The 18,387-nt window shown below is 37.5% G+C and overlaps 1 protein-coding gene across 3 annotated transcripts in view; it reads right to left on the bottom strand.

Annotated features, from left to right (window-relative positions):
• Positions 1–18,387, bottom strand: part of RBMS3 (RNA binding motif single stranded interacting protein 3) — a 1,425,793-nt gene that overhangs the window by 310,440 nt on the left and 1,096,966 nt on the right. The gene's annotated exons all lie outside the window — the stretch shown is intronic.

Genomic DNA, 18,387 nt, shown 5'->3' on the forward strand with positions numbered 1-18,387 from the left:
TAAAGATTAAAAAGCCAAATAAACAAAACCCCTCTGATTGTCCCAAGGGAGTTGCCTGCACATCTTATAAAAGTCCAAAAACCTTCAGAATGTCCACATTCTAACCAGAATGTCAGGTAGGTGCTAGATAGAAAGGATGCATTCAGACCTGCTGGTCCTCATTCAGAGAAGTTTCCCTGCTATTGTCAAATACATTGATTTTTGGAAAACAGTTTTGACATCTCACAGAGCCCTCAAACATGTCACAGTTGTGTGGCTAAGGTCACTTCTAGAGCTCCCTCCACCCACAGGAGTCTCCACTTCTCAGAGCTGATTAGCCCTCTTCTCCCTGCCCAATTTTCATCATTATGAAATGATTCCAAAAGGGTAAAAGCAAAAGGGTTAGGGAGAATACTCCTCCCCCCCCCCCAGCCTTTGTGGATTGGCAGAATAGAACTGGGAGAGCCCTGGCCAATGTCACCATCCCCACTCTAGGATTGCTCATGCCACTAGGAAGTGGCTAAGTGCCATTGTAAAAAGTGAATGAACTGAATAGTGTTTATTAAATGCTGAATGCCCAACATTTGCTAATTTTAAAAAGAAAAACAATGCCTTTCCTAAGAGACCTCAAGGCCCCCCTATAGTGGCTATTGCTTACATTATTCATTTACTCAATTCAAACACTTGTGGTGACCAAGTATTTAAGGAATTTTTAATATCTCTGCCTTAGGTCATGGCCAGTCAGAGGCATTTAGGCATAGAACTCTGGAAGGGTTTGAATGGGCCTCATCTTTTATCCCAATTTTCTTTTCAAAGCCACCAGAAATAAATCTCCAGGTCCACATTTTTCTTCCCCCAACATAGGTGCATCATGATTTAATAATAGAAACAGCAGGCTGGCCAACCTTCCCAGACTCTTATTTAAATGAAAACCTAATCTAATCAGGACAGTGGGTTAGCCTCACCAGTTCCTCCAGATCCTTCCATTATGTCTCAAGGTTCCTCCCTCTGAGCCAGCCTCCTTCTTTTGTAAGGTACCCCTCCCCCAGCCCCAAAGTGTTAAGTATAAAGGGATTAAAAACCAACAACAACAACAAACCTATAAATGATTGTCAATGGCCTTGAATCTTTGATCTGTTCTTTGCTTCAAAAAGGCTCTCTCTCTCTCCATATATATATATATATATATATATATGTGTGTGTGTGTGTATATATGTATATATATGTATGTATATGTATATGTATGTGTATATGTATATATATACACACACATATATGCATATATACACACATAGATATAAATGTATATAAGTTTATGTATGCAGGCATGTCTATGTATATGAATGTCTAAGTATTTCATGTCTATATGCATATATACAAATTCACATATACATACACAAATGTTTTGAAACCTTAAAGTGCTATATAAATATTTCTTCCTCTTCTCTTTCTCTTTCTACTTTCCCTTCCCCTTTTTGCATCCAGTAACCTATCATTCACTGTCACACTTAGGAAAAATCATCACGTAAACTATTTAAAAATATATTCAGCTCTCCTTGGCCACCCCCAGTTTCATATAGAAAACATAGTGCTTTGTACAGAATAAGTACTTAATAAATGCTTCATTTGTTTGGTCCAATCATTCATTCACTCACTCATACAAATACTATGGTGAAGACTGATATTTGTATCCCTCCCAGCTCACTTAACTTCATCTGGCTGTGTGCTATTAGCTGATTCAATACATTTCACCTCCCACAATAATTGTTGTTGTTCTTTGTCCTTTGTTCTTGAAGGAAACCATGACAATGGGAGGTGATGTCATGACTTGCAGTGAATTAGATTTAAGTGAGGCAGAGCTGTGCAAAGTCACCAGCCTCATTCTCTCTTCCTGAGTCATCAGGGTACAGTGGCAAGATATACATCAGGATGAAGGGAGATGGCCCCAGATGTTTGAGGCAATTAGTGACTTGCCCAGGGTCAAATAGCTAGTAAGTGTCAAGTATCTGAGGTCAGATGTGAACTCAGGGCCTCCTGACTCCAGGGCCAGTGCTCTATCCACTGCACCATCTAAGCTGCCCCTTCCCATTGAAGACTAAACTATAATCACTAGACTTTGTTCAGGACTTCAAACTCTTCACTGAAGTTGAGTGAAAACTCTCCATGCTTCAGACATCAGTCTTAGCTGATGTGGCTGATGGCTGATATGCTGAGAGACTCACAACTTAGCTAGGCTGCCCATTGGGTAGAAGACTCACTATCAGTCCTAGGGATCATATTTAAAGACTTTCAGTCTTGGTCAAACCCATTAAAACTTGGTTTCTAGCACAGACTTTGAGATCCATGTCACTTTCATGATATATAGTAATGGAGGAAGAATGTAGCTATATTTTAAGCCTCTTCTTCCATAGCTTTGCATTGATTTTGTGTGTGTATATGTGTATATGTAAATGAACATCTCTATTATGGTGTATATGTTGCATGCATGTGTCTATTTATGTATCATATGTATATGAATGTCTACTACATAGGGAGCATATATACATATAGTGGGCATATATATGTACTATATGTATACATTGCACTATGTGTAAACCATGCATGTATACTGAGCACATATGCATGTATGGCATACATATGTGCACACCTATGTGCATATAAGCATGCATAGTGCAAGTATGCATAGGACATACAAGTATATAGGATACACACTAATATAGTATATATGTATGTATAGCACATTGTACACACTTGTTCATTGTGTGTATGTGTATATGTAGTGAACACATATACACATACATGTATGCACACGTATACACATCTAGACATGTATACACACATAGACATACATGTATATTGTGTACATGTGCATTTGTGTGTATAAACTATTGACTCTGATAGTAGACTCTAAATTCCTTGACAAAGGGGGCAGTTTTATTTTATTTTTGCCTTTGTTCTCCAGTGCCTATCACCATTCCTGGCCCAACAGAAGGATCAAGAGTTTCAACTCATGCAAAAATGTGCTTGGTCCTTGGAAGTCATCTTAAATTCTTGCCCTTCTACTTTCAGGATTCTTGTGGAAAGATTAATACAGCCATTTGCTTAGACGCTTTGTTATTTATGTCTATAGGGAAGAAAAATAAAGACAAAAGCATCTTCTAAGCTTGTAAAGGGATTTGTTAAAGTGGGGATTGTTTTTATGTATGAGTTAGATTCACTGACTGCAGAGGTCTCCTCTGACTTTCAGATTCTGCATTTCTCTGAAAGAAGAAAAGAATGGTGTATCATTTCCTTCCCACCCAAACAGGTACTAACCCACTGCTGAATTAGTTTGCTATAAAGTTTAGTAGAAGGTCGATGCCATGCCCCTTCAGCGTCTGAATGTGTAAATCAACCACATAATGCTGAACTGTTGCTTTTCCATGTAATTTTTACTTCTGTTTTTGTCCTAGAATGTGTCTTCCTACTCACCCAAGGGGTGCAACAATCTAGTCCAGATCCAAAATATTCTTTTAAGCTACATTCCTGGATTGAAAAGAATGGCTTCCTGGGAATTGTTTTTTTCCTGACACATTTCACCTTCCTCCCTGTGTAGGGAAATGCGTTGGGAACCAGGAAAGGGTAAAATTAGATTTCGAGCCTTGATAACCCTTCCTCTCCAAATCCCCTTAACGAATGGCTGACCTCTGAAAACTGATAGGATGCTTCCAGATTTTCCAGATTATTCCAGCCAGCCCTCATTGCATACTGGTGTATCAGGGTTCACTGTACCTGCATTATATGAAACCTGTCAAATGCTGAATATTGTGGCTTTATTCTGAAGGCCTCCTCTGAGGTGCCTCTTACAGATAACCTTCCTCCTTGGTGGTGACTGAAAGATAATCAAGGAAGCAAGAGAATCCTGAGCCAGCTCAAGCCCCAAAGTCTTGGTGAGATGTCACTTCTGACTGATGCTGAGACATTGCCTTAACCATCTTCCCAACAGATTACGGGACAGAATTTGGCGGCTTCAGGGAGGAAATATTTTCTGAGATGTTGAAGCGTTATTATTATTAATGGAAGTAGAAGGAGGGGGGCAAGGAAAAGCAAACAATTACTGAGAAGCTCCCTTGCAGTAAGAGATTAAGTATTGAGGCAAGCAATTCCATTAGGTAAAAATAAGATGAATCTCCAAAGGACATGCTCTAATAGTTTCTGACAGGATGTGGCTTTGCTACTTCTTGCAATTTCTGTCCCTCACATCAAGTTGTAGAGTTCATGAAATCAATGCCATATGCCTCGATTTGTGAGGAGTAATTATTCTATCACAACATCTTGGAAGCCTTCTGTGAGTGACATCACATCCTTGGAGCCTTTGTGGCTCCCAACCCCTAAAGCCAGCTTGATGGGAATGACAAGCAATCAGGAGAAAGGCAGATGGTCTCCCCGGCACACCTGCTGCATTACTGCACAAAGGGGAAGTATGTGGCCATCTGACTTCGTGGTTTCTGCACTTTAGGATGAGCCTAAGCTATGCAAAGGTGACCAGGAGAGAAGAACAAGGCCAGGTCTGGTCAGTTAAGGATGGCTTCTTCCTCAGCCTTCACAGGAAGGTAGATAGACAAGAGAATACAGTGGTCATTTCTAGAGTCCAACCTTCCCATGTTACAAATAAGGAACAGTCTCCAAAAGATCAAGTTAGTCAGTAGCACACAATCAACAAGGTACACGGCTGCACCTGGGACCCAGGTCTGGCATCTCCAAATTCAGCATACTTTGCGTTGTATTATGTAACCTGCAGAGTGAAAAGAGGCTTTGGGGAAAAAAAGATCTGGGTTTCAATCCTGCCTCTGTCGCTTCTTTTGTTTTCTTAGTCAAATCCCTTTGCCTCTCTAGGCGTCAGTTTTATCATCTGTAAAAAGAGGGGGTTGGATTAGATGACCTCTCAGGTCCCATCCAGCACTAAATCCAAGATCCTGTGGTTAATACTACGCTTCTTGTTTTAGGCTCTCAGCTACGAGGAGGGCAAACTAAACCACCAATATGCCGCTTGTTCCTAGCCCAATTTTTGATTAATTGATCACTAAGCATTTAGGAAAAAGCTCTTATTTCTGGGCATTGTGCTTCGCATTGTTGTTATTACCTATATTTCTGATCTGGAGTGTCATGTGAAACCTCACAGTTAATATAATTTACCTTTCTCTTATTATGTGTGACTAAAGGGTTTTTATATGGTCAATGATAGTTTGCCACTTTTCTTTTGAAGAACTGTATGATCATATGTTTGGAATGCTTACTATTAGGGAATAGCTTTTGGTTATTTACATATATACAAAAACTCACACATTATGTCACTTACCTATATGCCTTGAATGGCAAACATTTTAGGGGCTTTTGATTCAAAGATCATTTTCCTATTCCACGGGTGCATTTCAAATTCTAGCTACATTTATCTTGCTTGTGCAAAAACAAAACAAAATGGGGCAGCTAGGTGGTGCAGTGGATAGAGCACTGCCCCTGGAGTCAGGAGTACCTGAGTTCAAATCCAGCCTCAGACACTTAACACTTACTAGCTGTGTGACCCTGGGCAAGTCACTTAACCCCAATTGCCTCACTAAAAAACAAAACAAAACAAACAAAAAACAACGCTTAATTCTGTGTAATCAAAAATACCTATGTTGTCTCCTATACTCTGTTTGTTTAAGAATTCTCCTAAATGTTTGTTTAAGAATTCTCAGTGGGGGCAGCTAGGTGGCACAGTGGCTAAAGCAGAGGCCCTGGATTCAGGAGGACCTGAGTTTAAATCCAGCTTCAGACACTTGACACTTACTATCTGTGTGACCCTGGGCAAGTCACTTAACCCTCATTGCCCTGCAAAACAAAAACCAAAACAAACAAAGGAAAAAAAAGAATTCTCAGTGTTGGCAAGGTTGTGAAACTTTCTTCAATTTTCTTCTTTCTTTCTTCCATTATCCAGACTCAAGCTACCTTTCCAGCTTTATTTTACATAAATCTACTTCATGTACTCTATATTCCATTTATACTGTATTAATTGATTTTTTCAACTCAATATACCATAGCCTACCATTGCGTATTCCCAGATGTTGCCCTTTGTGTTAGGAACACAATTCTTCTTCCTCATTTCCTTCCTTGATCCTTTTCATCTTTCAGAGAATTCCAGGGGTCACTTCTTCTAAGAAGTCTTTGCTGATCCTCCTGGTTCAAAGTGTTCTTCCCCCTTCCCAAATTTCCTTAGAGCCATTTGTCTAGCTCTTTCCTTTGCTTCCCTCACATCCTACAGGGTATTTTACTTCTCTCTGAATATATTAGGTTTATCTTAGTGAAATGTAAGTGCCTTCAGGTCAGGGACTGTGCCATCTTGCATTTTCTTATTGCTGCCACCTAACACAGTATCTTACTCATATTCCTTAATAAATGTTGTTCGAACCAAGTCAAAGGGGTGTGGGCATCTATGTATTTATGTATGTGCATGTATGTGTAAGTATGTGTACTGTTCCCATGTAGACCGTGAGAACTATTTCTGAAACATTCTCTCTTTGATCCAATAGCATTCTCTCCAGGAGCTCTGAGCCCAAACCCCCAAAATGGGAAATATAGAAAAGAGACCACCTTTAGTATCCATCTCCAGTCATTCTCTAAGAGAAAATAAATGATGGAACCAAAAAGTACAGTCAGTAAAGGGGAAAATGTGGAAATTATAGTCTTCTTAAACTTAAATGACATATATGATATAAAGAAGAATAATGAGTATAAACAAAGGTCTGAGGGGAATGAAGACAGAGGAAGCAAGGGACAAGGGGAAGGGGAAAAAAAGGAATAGTTTGTGTTCTACCTAAAAAGTAAAAAAGAAACAGAAGAAAAGTATATAAAAACTGAGGACACAAGTGAATGGTAGTAGCATTTTTATACCAACATAATTCCCTTTATTTAGCATTATACTTCTCTCTGATTTAATAATGCTTTGGATATCTCAGTCACCAGCCCCGTCTGTTGTTGCTATCCTCTGATGCTTCACCACTGACCCCATGGTCAGGGAGAACCTGACTTGATTCACCCTAGGATAAACTAAATGTTCCTGCACCTCTCTAATGTCTTTCTGAACAAAATACAAAGAAGCAAAACTTAAAAACAGAAACAAGATTTCAGTTGGCTAACAGGCATGTCCCAAGGACCTCATCTTGACCCAAAGGGAAGAATGTAAGGATTTACATTATAATTTAACTGGCAAACAAATCATTTTCAAAGCAACACCCCACATGGCCTTATTTTAACATCATGACCAGTAGGTTACTCCTTGCTTTAAAAGCCTCTACCTTTCCACATAACTCTATGGATGGGTCAAGCAATGTGAAACAATCAATGGCCCATGGGTCCCAATTTTGTTTTCTGTGCCAAGAAAGCCTGAAGTGAACAAGGTGGGTTCTCATCCCTCACTGCAGTTTCACTTGTGAGGTCAGCTTAAGAGACAGGTGACTGCTACCCTGGTTTACCTATCTACAACAAACCACAGGGCCATATTTTTATAAAGAGTTTTTTTTGAAGGCCTGCCCTCCTTGGAACCAATGGCCAAGTGATAAACAGCAGGGTTACCAGCTTTATCACTTAGATTTAATACATCTAACCTCTCAAAACTAGGTTCACAGCTAATAAATGCTGTGTTGAATAAATCGGACAATTTTCTGCAAAGCACTTCATCTTTATAGATGAACTCTGCCACCCTTGGGGCAGAGTTAAATTGTCATGGCAGCTTTTGTGTCTAAAATCTGAATCCCTCACTTGCTCCTGCTTGTTCCTCCCAGGGAATCATTTTAACCAGTTTTTCTCTCCCAAAGAAAGAAATATAGCAACAGTTTCTTTTGCAGTATCTATGAACAAAAAGCTGAAAATCTCCATCATGTATTGGGGACTGATAAAATCCAACATCCACTTGAGTTGACAGCTTCTGCCCAATTACAATGATCCCTCTTCATTCATAAGAGAGAGAAGAGGATTTGTTATGCTTAATGGGGGTAGAGGAATTGCTTTTATTTTTTTGGAAAAAATAAATGACTCCTGAGAAGGCAAATGACCCCAAGGTAGTAGTTAAAAACATCATGCCTGGGGGCAGCTAGGTGGTGCAGTGGCTAAAGCACTGGCCCTGGATTCAGAAGGATCTGAGTACAAATCCGGCCTCAGACACTTGACACTTACTAGCTGTGTGACCCTGGGCAAGTCACTTAACCCTCATTGCCCAGAAAAAAAAATTAAAAAAACAAAAACAAAAACAAAAAACATCATGCCTTTGCTTCTCAGCTAACTGTAGATTTCTAGGAACAAAAGGTCTCTCAGTACCGATCATGACACTTTCTTTGAAAGGTGGAAATTTCTTTGACTTTTTTAGTAGTGAACTTGAAGCAGAGAGGCTAATTAAATAGCTGTTCCAAGATCTCACAATCAGCTCATGACATAACTGGGGTTCTAGAATCTAACCTCAGGTCTCATAGGACGATCAGTCATTCACTGACATTACCATTAAGCATGTTGTAAATATGATGGAAATCTAAATCCAACTTAGAGAATGTTCTTTTGTATGCTTGGATCCTCTCCCATAAACAGACTTTATAATTACACTCACATTAGGGAAGGCATTGTGAAATTATGTTAAGAGAATTTCTAAAAATGTCCACACCTTATAGCCCAGAGACACTGTCACTAGTTATATATGCCAAAGAGGTCAGACATCCAGAAAGTCAGTTTCCATATATGTGTGTGTGTGTGTGTGTATGTATATGTGTATATATATATGTGTGTGTGTGTTTATATATGTGTGTGTATGTATATGTATATATGTGTATATATGTGTGTGTGTGTTTGTGCGTATATATACACACAGACACACACATACATACCAAATTGTTCACAGAAAGACTTTTTTTTGCTGTAAAGAACTGGAGATAAAGATGCCATTACTAGTATAACGGATAAATAAATTACAGTACACAAATTAAATAGAATATAACTATACAATAAGAAAATCACTGTGAAGAATTCAGGGCAGCATGGGAAATGTGAACTGATACAGGGGTAAAGAAAGAAGAACCAGGAAAACAATTTATTCAGTGGCCATGCTTATTTATATATATTTGCGGGGCAGTGGGGTTTAAGTGACTTGCCCAGGGTCACATAGCTAGTAAGTGCCAAGTGTCTGAGGCCGGATTTGAACTCGGGTCCTCCTGAATCCAGGGCTGGTGCTTTATCCACTGCACCAACTAGCTGTCCCCTAGCCATGCTTATATATTAATCAGTCAACAAAAATTGATTAAAATCCTAGTAGGTATCAAGCACTGTGCTACATGCTTAGAATAAAAGTCAAACAGGAAACAATGCTTGCTCTCACAGAGCTTACATTCTAATGAGGCAGACAACATTCTAAGTGTACAAAATTTATACATTGTTGATTGTATACAAAAACATAATAAAACAGACATTAGGTAATCTTTCTGGGGAAGGGAAAGAAAAGGACTATCTTAAAAATAACTGTGATAGAAAAACAACAAAAAAAGAGAAAATAAAAACCAGTAAACACTTTGTGGGAAAAAAAGGCATTATCTCTCCAAGAATATTTTAAAATTGTACTGATTTTATACATTCTTCTCCTGGTACATTCACATGCTTTGGACAAAGCTTTCTTCCATACATTAAAAAAAATACCAGTGACAATAAAAGTCATTATATTTATTTTCTTTATCATCTCAGTTCAAGAGAATGCTTCTCAGGCTGCTGATTCACCTTTGTCACCTACTCAAAGTAGGGCTAAAATTTCATGAGTTGTAGTTTCTTCTTGACCAAAATCTACTGACACCTTTCTAGAAGGGTTCCTATGGATTTGGAAAAGACCGAAATTCAAATTTTACATTTGTTTCCATAGGTACATGGTTACATGAATATGTGGGTCCAAGGCACTGTTCTATGCATTCTGGGTGATACAAAGGGAAGCATGGCTGTATTTTATCTTCTGGAACTTATAGTCCAGTCAGGGATATAATAAGGATACAGACAAGTTGGGTGGAAGGTAATATGGTTACCTGGTTTTAGAATGAGAAAACTTGCCTACCTTAGGTAAAAATCTTCCACTGAGTCTCAGGTTCCTCATCCTTGATTGGGGATCAGAGAAGGGGAAGCTGGGTTAGAATAGCTTTGAGCTCCCTTAGAAAGTAACCATTCTCATCTGTTTGGGATTGGCTTTTTTATTTTCAGCACCTAATACAAAGGACCTATAACATAGAAGCTTCTTAAAATGTTTGATGGATTTATGAATAAAGAGATTTTGTGATTCTACTCTGGGGGTTTGCAATTACTGAACCACAGAATATCAGACTTGGAAGAGATGCCAGGCAGCTAGTCTAATTCTCAGCTGGAAAGGACTTTCCCCTTGTAACACACCTGACAAGGAAGGGGTCATTCAGCTGATGCTTGAAGGCTCCCATTGAGGGAAAATCTCCTACCTGAGGAAGCAGTCATTCTACTTTCACACAGTGGTAATTCGGAAGTAATTAGGAAGTTTGTTTGTGTTGTTATTTTCCTGACATCAGCTTAAATTTGCCTCTGAAACTTCCACCCATCTCTTGTTTCTGCCTACTGGTGCCAAATAGAACAAGACTAGACCCTCTCATGTGAAATCCCTTCAGATTCTTGAAGACAGCTAGCCTGCCATTCTTGAATCATCTCTTCTTCAGGATAAAAAGCTTTCATTCAAAGTAAATAAATAGGAAGTCCAGACAAAAGAATAGAATACAATTTCAAAAGGGAGCCAGTTAAGTATCTAGGGATCAGGAAAGGTTTAGACCAAGACTAGACACCATGTACCAAGACAAATTTCCAATGAATATAGATATATAGATATATAGACATTAGATATAAAAGGTCATGTCACAAATTAGAGGCATAAAGAAGAAATTATCTTTTGGATTTGGGGCTATTAAAAGATTTCATGACCAAACAGTAGAGAGGATCACAGAAGATAAAATAGACAATTTTGATTACATAGAATCTTTTTTTTTGCATAAATAAGTCCAATGAAGCTGAGATTAGAAGGGAAACAAACAAACAAAAAAGATTAGAAGGAAAAAAGCCATTTGGAAAGTTTCAAGAGCCTAGTGTCCTCAGTGGAGGACTCTGCCTTCTTGTCCCACAGACAAGCAATTATTCTGACCCAGGACCCATATTGCTGGGGCCTGAACCTGTGACTTAGTTGATGGAGATCTCAAATGAGAAAATCCCCTCTACCAAGACAGTATTGTACCATATCTACAATTTATAGTCTTAGAGATGCCTTGCTCATCTTCAAATCTGGCATCAGATATTAACTAGCTGTATAACCCTGTTTGCCTCAGTTTCCTCTGCAAAATGAATGGGAGAAGGAAATAGCCAATCACTCTAATATCTTTGCCAAGAAAACTCCAAATGGGGTCAGGAATAGTTAGATATGACTGAACAACAACAAGATGAAAGTGCTTTATGTAAACTAATCTGTATGTGAGGTTTTGTTTTTGTTTTTGTTTTTTTTTAAGTGAGGCAATTGGGGTTAAGTGACTTGCCCAGGGTCACACAGCTAGTAAGTGTTAAGTGTCTAAGGCCGGATTTGAACTCAGGAACTCCTGACTCTAGGGCCGGTGCTTTATCCACTGTGCCACCTAGCTGCCCCTGTATGTGAGTTTTATAACACTTTATAGGTGCTTTTGTCATTCGGATTAGACAAATTAAGAAAATGAGTCACACAGAGGATAAGTGAGTTTCCTTGGATCATACAATTACAAAGAATAAGAGGCAAGATTCAAACCCAGTCCTTCTGACTCCAAATATGCCATTATTTTTACTATCCAATATAGGCCTTGTAAAACTACTGGGAGGGGAATGTCTCTAACTTGTCTTATAAAATATCTAGCACAGGAGCATTTTAAGATAGACACTGATAAACATGTTTATAAAATTATAGTTATAATCTTAACACGAACACCAGAATTTCCTTTGACAGATAAATTGGGAAGTGCCCCATTGACAATACAGATTGGCTAATCTTGGGCAGGATGGCTATTTTATAACTAACACCCTTTTGTCAAAAAGAATGACAACTCACAATACTCTAGAATTTAAGGTCCATAAAGCAAATCTCACACAACCACCCTGGGAGGGAGACTCTAAAGTATGCTTTGTGGGCCCCCTGAAAACCTGTTATTATTTGAAAGGGGTTAGGAAAGAAGCTGTGGGAGAAATGTATTAGAACAGGACACAATCGATGACACGACCTAAGTGGCAACATAGTATAATGGAGAAGGAAGAGAGTTTTGAACTAGTAGAGATCTGGAATTAAGTCTAGCCCGTGACTTAATATTTCTTTCACTGGAGACAAGATTTATAACCCCCCTAAACCTCAGTTTCTCATCTGTAGACTGTATATTATAGGATCATCGATCAAGGTTTTGGAGAAATCTCTGAAGCCACCTAGCCTAATTCCTCATTTTTATATATAAAGAAAGAATATATCCCAGACCAAATTAGGAGCTTCAAAGGAGAAAGGGAGAAAATATATACTATTTTTTTTCCTTTTCTATCATACCTACCTCAAGAAATTCTGAAAACACACCTCAGTCAGCATCTCATTTCCTGTGCTATCTGACCTTTGTAGAAGAGAAAGGGAATTGATGAACTTAGGAAGAACTGAAAAAGCTAAGAAATAACAGAATGCCCCCACACGAATATTGCTTATCAGACTCACAATTGGTATAACTTCACTTTAAATAATCATGAGAGGTCATAGCATCAAGCTCATTATCTCCCCCCCACCACCACCAAAGCCTTTCCCTTTGAGAGTTTCTTTCTGTCGAGGATCCAGCCATTCATTCTCCCAATCACTCAGATTGAAAACCTTGACCCCTAACTCTACTTCACCCCACATAGCCAAACAATTGTCAAATCCTGTGGTCCTGTCATCATAAGTCAAGTCACGCCAAGTCAAAAAGTACTTGTTGGGGCAGCTAGGTGGCGCACTGGATAAAGCACCAACCCTGGATTCAGGAGGACCTGAGTTCAAATTTGGCCTTAGACACTTGACACTTACTAGCTGTGTGACCCTGGGCAAGTCACTTAACCCTTATTGCCTCAGGGGGGAAAAAAGTTCTTGTTAAGTATCTGTCTCCTGGGAATTAAAGAAAGGGGCAGAGGGGCAATCCATGCTCTTGAGCAGCATGTAGGCTAAAGAGGGAGACAATAACACTTATGTACAAACAAGATATAAAACAAATTAGAGAAAGACCCAGATGGAAGGAAGGTACTAAGCTTAATGAGGACTGGAAAATGCAGCCTGTAGAAGGTGAGATTTGTACTGAACCTTGCAGGAAGTCAGGGAAGCCAGGACATTATGAACTAAAACAAACAAGTCACTCCTTCGTAGTATAGTACAGTCATCAATATGTCCCCATAACTTTTTCCTTTTATTTTTTTCTGTCAAACCTGGTGATATCCAGCAACAGAAATCATCAGAGCCTATTCAACCAACTCTACTAGAACAAATGTCCAGCCTTCATTAAGAATAATGATGAACGACAGGTAAAGGGAAAGATATATGGCTTGTAATTACATCTTTGAAGGATTGGAAGGACAGGTGATTTCACAAGAACCTAATTTAGGGACTAAAGAAAAATTAGAAATATAGATGGTTTGGGGTAACAGAGTTCCCTGGTCCTTGGATTTCTCTGTGTTAAGATGGTATTTGAGATTCACCCGAATAGACAACAAAAGATTTTCCTACAGAATCCAGGTTTGTTTGCCCTAAAACTACCTTATATTTTGCCTGAGATAATACAGCATTTAAAAGTAAAGAAAGATCTGTATGGTTCCCAATAAATGCCATTTCTAGATTTAACAGTGGAACAGACATGCTGGTTAATAACCACAAAAGACACTTAATTAAATATAACTAGGACCATATTCTGAGGTCACAAACATTTCATGTGTTATAGGACACGATCAAAGGAAATTCAATAAACAGCAGTAGCTCAACTAAGTGGGAGGGGGGGACACCTTGTGAATTTTTTTTTTCTCTCCTCAATATTTCTTTATTTGATGGGAGTAAAGGAAGTACTATGCAAGGGCCTAATGAACAATTGCAAGCTGTTAGAAGAAATGCTGATTGGTGTGGTCAGAAACACAATGTGCAGGAACAGAAATACACCAAGATTTGTATTTATTACTCAAAGGGGAAAGGGGAAGGCCTATCATGGGCCAAATCTACCAGATAAGAAAGTCACTGCAAACAGGTTAAAGTTAGGTATTCTGGGTCTAAGCAATTATACCTTCACATCTGGCCAAATCCTTTCTCCAATACTTGCCTGGAAGAGTTCATGTAACTACAAATTAAAACTTTTTGCCTAGATGTTATTGGCAAAATCTTATGCAATGGGATTTTCGCTCTGACATTTTGGAGGATGTGTACATTTTGGTGCCTGGCATCAACTTAGAATTTCATATAATTATATTTGCTCTGCCATATGCAGTTTTACACAGCTAACCTTAAATTCAAACTATATAAGGATAGAACTCCCTGAGATTCATTTCATTGCTTTTTTTGGTTATAAGACCAACTGTTTAGAAAAGGAGAGGAAATTAAAGGTGTGCAAATGAGAAAATCGAGTCCCAGATGTGTTCAGTGATTCATCCCAAATCATATAGTGAGAGCACTAAGGTTTGAGTCCAGGTCTTATAAATCCAGTATTCTTTTCATTATAACATGCAAATATACATACACAATATATACACATTACATATATGCATACATGTATTTCCACATAAACATTGCCTATATACCTAGATGTGGTTATATACATATAATACACATATAATCTATACTATGGACAAACCACATGCATAGATTTGCATATGCATATATACTATAAATTATATAAATACAGGTCATATACTGACTGTGTGATCACAGGAAAATTACAACTTCTCAGTTAAATGGGACAAATCTCCAATCCTATACATTGTGGTATGGTTAATGATATTTTCTTTAACAAGAATTCTGTACATTAATGAATCATACATCACACACTAACTCTCTTTAATGCTTTATGTATATACATATGATCTAAGTATGAGAATATATTTAGATACCTAGAACGTACTATCCTTTTGCTATCAAATGGAAATTCCACGTTCACTTCTTAGGTCTTTAAGGTTGGAATATATGAAAGCTAATTCAAGTAAATATACAATGCATTCTAAAGAGAAAGAAGAAAACATATTTATGCCAAAAAATTTAAAACTAACCAAAACAATCCACTCTTGACAATAGTAATTAAATTGAATATTTCCAATGATCAGTAACAATGCACTAAGGCTACATTATTGCTTTGGGACAAGAACATTCTAGATGTGAAATTGTGGTATGACCTTCTATTAACTTCCAGCAGAAATGCTTAATTAATTAATACTGATAAATAACACACATTTGTCCCTGTTCCTGATTTTTTTTAAACAGTTGGACAATGAAATTCTAAATCTCTGTTAATATCTGAATCTGGTCTATGTAGAAATATAAGAAATCAAACATCCTTTGGTTATAAACTAAAATTCAGTCTACTAACAATTTTTATAAAGTTCAATTGGATTTATAGAAACAGATAGTTACAGAAATTAAGTGATACATTTCATTATATACCTCAAAGATTTCTATCATCAGTATGCCTCACATTACACTATGCATTATGAACAGAGTATAAAATTAAATCCATTATAGAACCAACTAGCAGCTTTCAGGAACTGATAGCGGAAAAAGGAAAGTAAGCCACATCTCACAGTTAGTTGATAGAATAATTTTTATCAAGCTATTAAATAAGGATCCAAGGTCAGAACTATTTTTAATAAATACTATTTTCTGCCTCTATCCATGCTCCAATAACCAAGACCAAAACAAACAAAAAAACCCAACATTTTTTCATAAGACAAGTATTCAAATAAATCAGTATTTTAAACAAACTTTATAGAGGTTCTCCATCCCACCTTTGCTTTTTTTCTTTTCTTTTGCCAACTAAGGGTAAATTATTGTATCTACTCTGCTTCTCTGGTAAAAAATTCCTAGTGAAATATAATAAAACTCACAAACCATCAACTTAACATACACACGTACATGCACATACACACAATCAAAAATTAAGTCCCTGAGAATATCTGCTCCTTTATTTTTATCAGCACAGTTAAACATATTTTAAAATGTAAGGGTCCTAAAACTGAGCTTAGGGCAATGATTTTTCATAAGTTCATTTGTACTTTTTTTTTAAAGTATATGTTAGTTTTGTGTTTTTGTTTTTTTGTTTTGTTTGTTTTGTTTGTTTGTTTGTTTTTGATAAATCATTCTAAATTACATACACCAACTAGAGGAAAGAGGAGAACAAAAGGGAAGATATGGAAGGAAGAAAGCTCAATAATTCCTTCTGAAAGAAATTAGTTTCCTTGCATTTAAAAGTTAGAGGAAATAATGAAATGTATTTTTGGCTAAGAGAAAGATGTTTATATTCCAAATACATTTTATTCTTAACTTGAGATTGCCATAATGAAGTCTACAAACTAATAGAGAAGCCTAGCTCCTTCTTCCTTTAAGTATAGTTATTCCAAGTTTTGGGGAAGGGACCTATGGAATAGAGTTGTATTATACAGAATAAAGACCAAAGACATTTTCCAGGTAGCTCTGGTTTCCTTGTTATTTTCTTTTTCCTCCCTCCCCTCTCAGAGTTTCTCTGGTATCTACTTTTAAAAAATAAATAAATCAGGGGCAGCTAGGTGGAGCAGTGGATAGAGCACTGGCCCTGGATTCAGGAGGACCTGAGTTCAAATCCAGCCTCAGACACTTAACACTTACTAGCTGTATGACCCTGGGCAAGTCACTTAACTCCAATTACCCAGAAACACACGCACAAATAGAGAAATCTCATTGGGCTAGAGCTTCACTGAGTTCAGGTCTATCATGGAGGACCAAAAGAGACTTTCCAGAAATAGTGAATTATCATGATTCTACCATATACTAAGACTTGTCCCATAATTCCCATGTAATTTCTGATACCTTAAATTTACATAATCAACCCAAAGGAAACTGACCCTTCTCTTTACTCTCTTCTTCCAATAAAATGTAAGTTCTTTGAGCATAAGGCTTTTATCTTTGTTTTCCAAATACCTAGAATACTACCTAGCACTTGGAAGAGCTTTGCCTACCTATTAATTGGAGGATAGGATCCTTATAAATCCCCTCCTTCAGGGACTGTTGGCTAAAGTGATGGTAATTAAAACTACATTTAATTCATGAAGTGGGATACTCATGAAAATATGGTTATCTACATACACACATACACCTGTGAGAGTCAGTGTGGCATGAGGAAATGTAAGTAAAGGGTGTTGGATTCTGGAAGACTTGGGTTCAAATCCTACCTTTCTCACATTTTATGCCTGTAACCACCAGCATGACGTTCAATGCCTCAGGAAACTTTCAATCAAGCAAACATTTATTAAGTGCCTGCTACTTACTAAGGTATGCCTTGATACCAAGACAAAAGTCAAATGATCCCTACACTTGGGAGCTTCTATTCTTTTAGGGAAGACAATTTGTACACATCTACAGGGGGCAACTAGATAGAGTACAAGGGCCAAGACTCATCTTCCTGAGTTCAAGTCCAGCCTCAGACACTTACTAGCTATGTGATCCTGTGTAAGTCACTAAACTGCTGTCGGCCTCAATTTTCTCACCTCTCAGATGGGAATAATAATAATAATAATAATAATAATAATAATAATAATAATAATAATAATAATAATAATAATCAGAACCAATAAGTCGTTGTGAGGTTACAAGATGTTTCTAAAGTGCTTTTGCAAACCTTAAAGTACCATGATGACTATGATGAGAAAATTCCATTCATTAAAAATTAGCTGCACATGTTCAGCAATTACAGTGTGAGAGTTGGCTGGGGCATTAAGAGGTTAAGTTATACAGGATTATACATTCAGTAGATGTTTGAGCCAGGGCCTGTCCTCAGGTCTTCCTGATTTCAAGCTGACCCTTGACCTATATTTGACTATCAATTGTATTAGACTGCCTCTCTTTAGAGATGGCAAGTATGTATGTGTATGAATACACACACACACACACACACACACACACATATATATTTTAAGTATATTTGAGAAAATAACATTTAAACATCTATAATATGAGAATACAAATATATAGGTATTCTTTTATTTAATTAACTTGAGTTCATGAGGCTAATAATAACTTCAAAGACAACTTGCCGTAATGAATAGGCAACACACCATTTCATTGTGTTTTGCAAATTATCTTTCTTCCATCAAAATTTTGAACATATCACTTCACTGAGAGTA

Source organism: Dromiciops gliroides, chromosome 5 (assembly GCF_019393635.1).
Source record: "Dromiciops gliroides isolate mDroGli1 chromosome 5, mDroGli1.pri, whole genome shotgun sequence".
In the NCBI taxonomy this organism is placed as follows: Eukaryota; Metazoa; Chordata; class Mammalia; order Microbiotheria; family Microbiotheriidae; genus Dromiciops; species Dromiciops gliroides.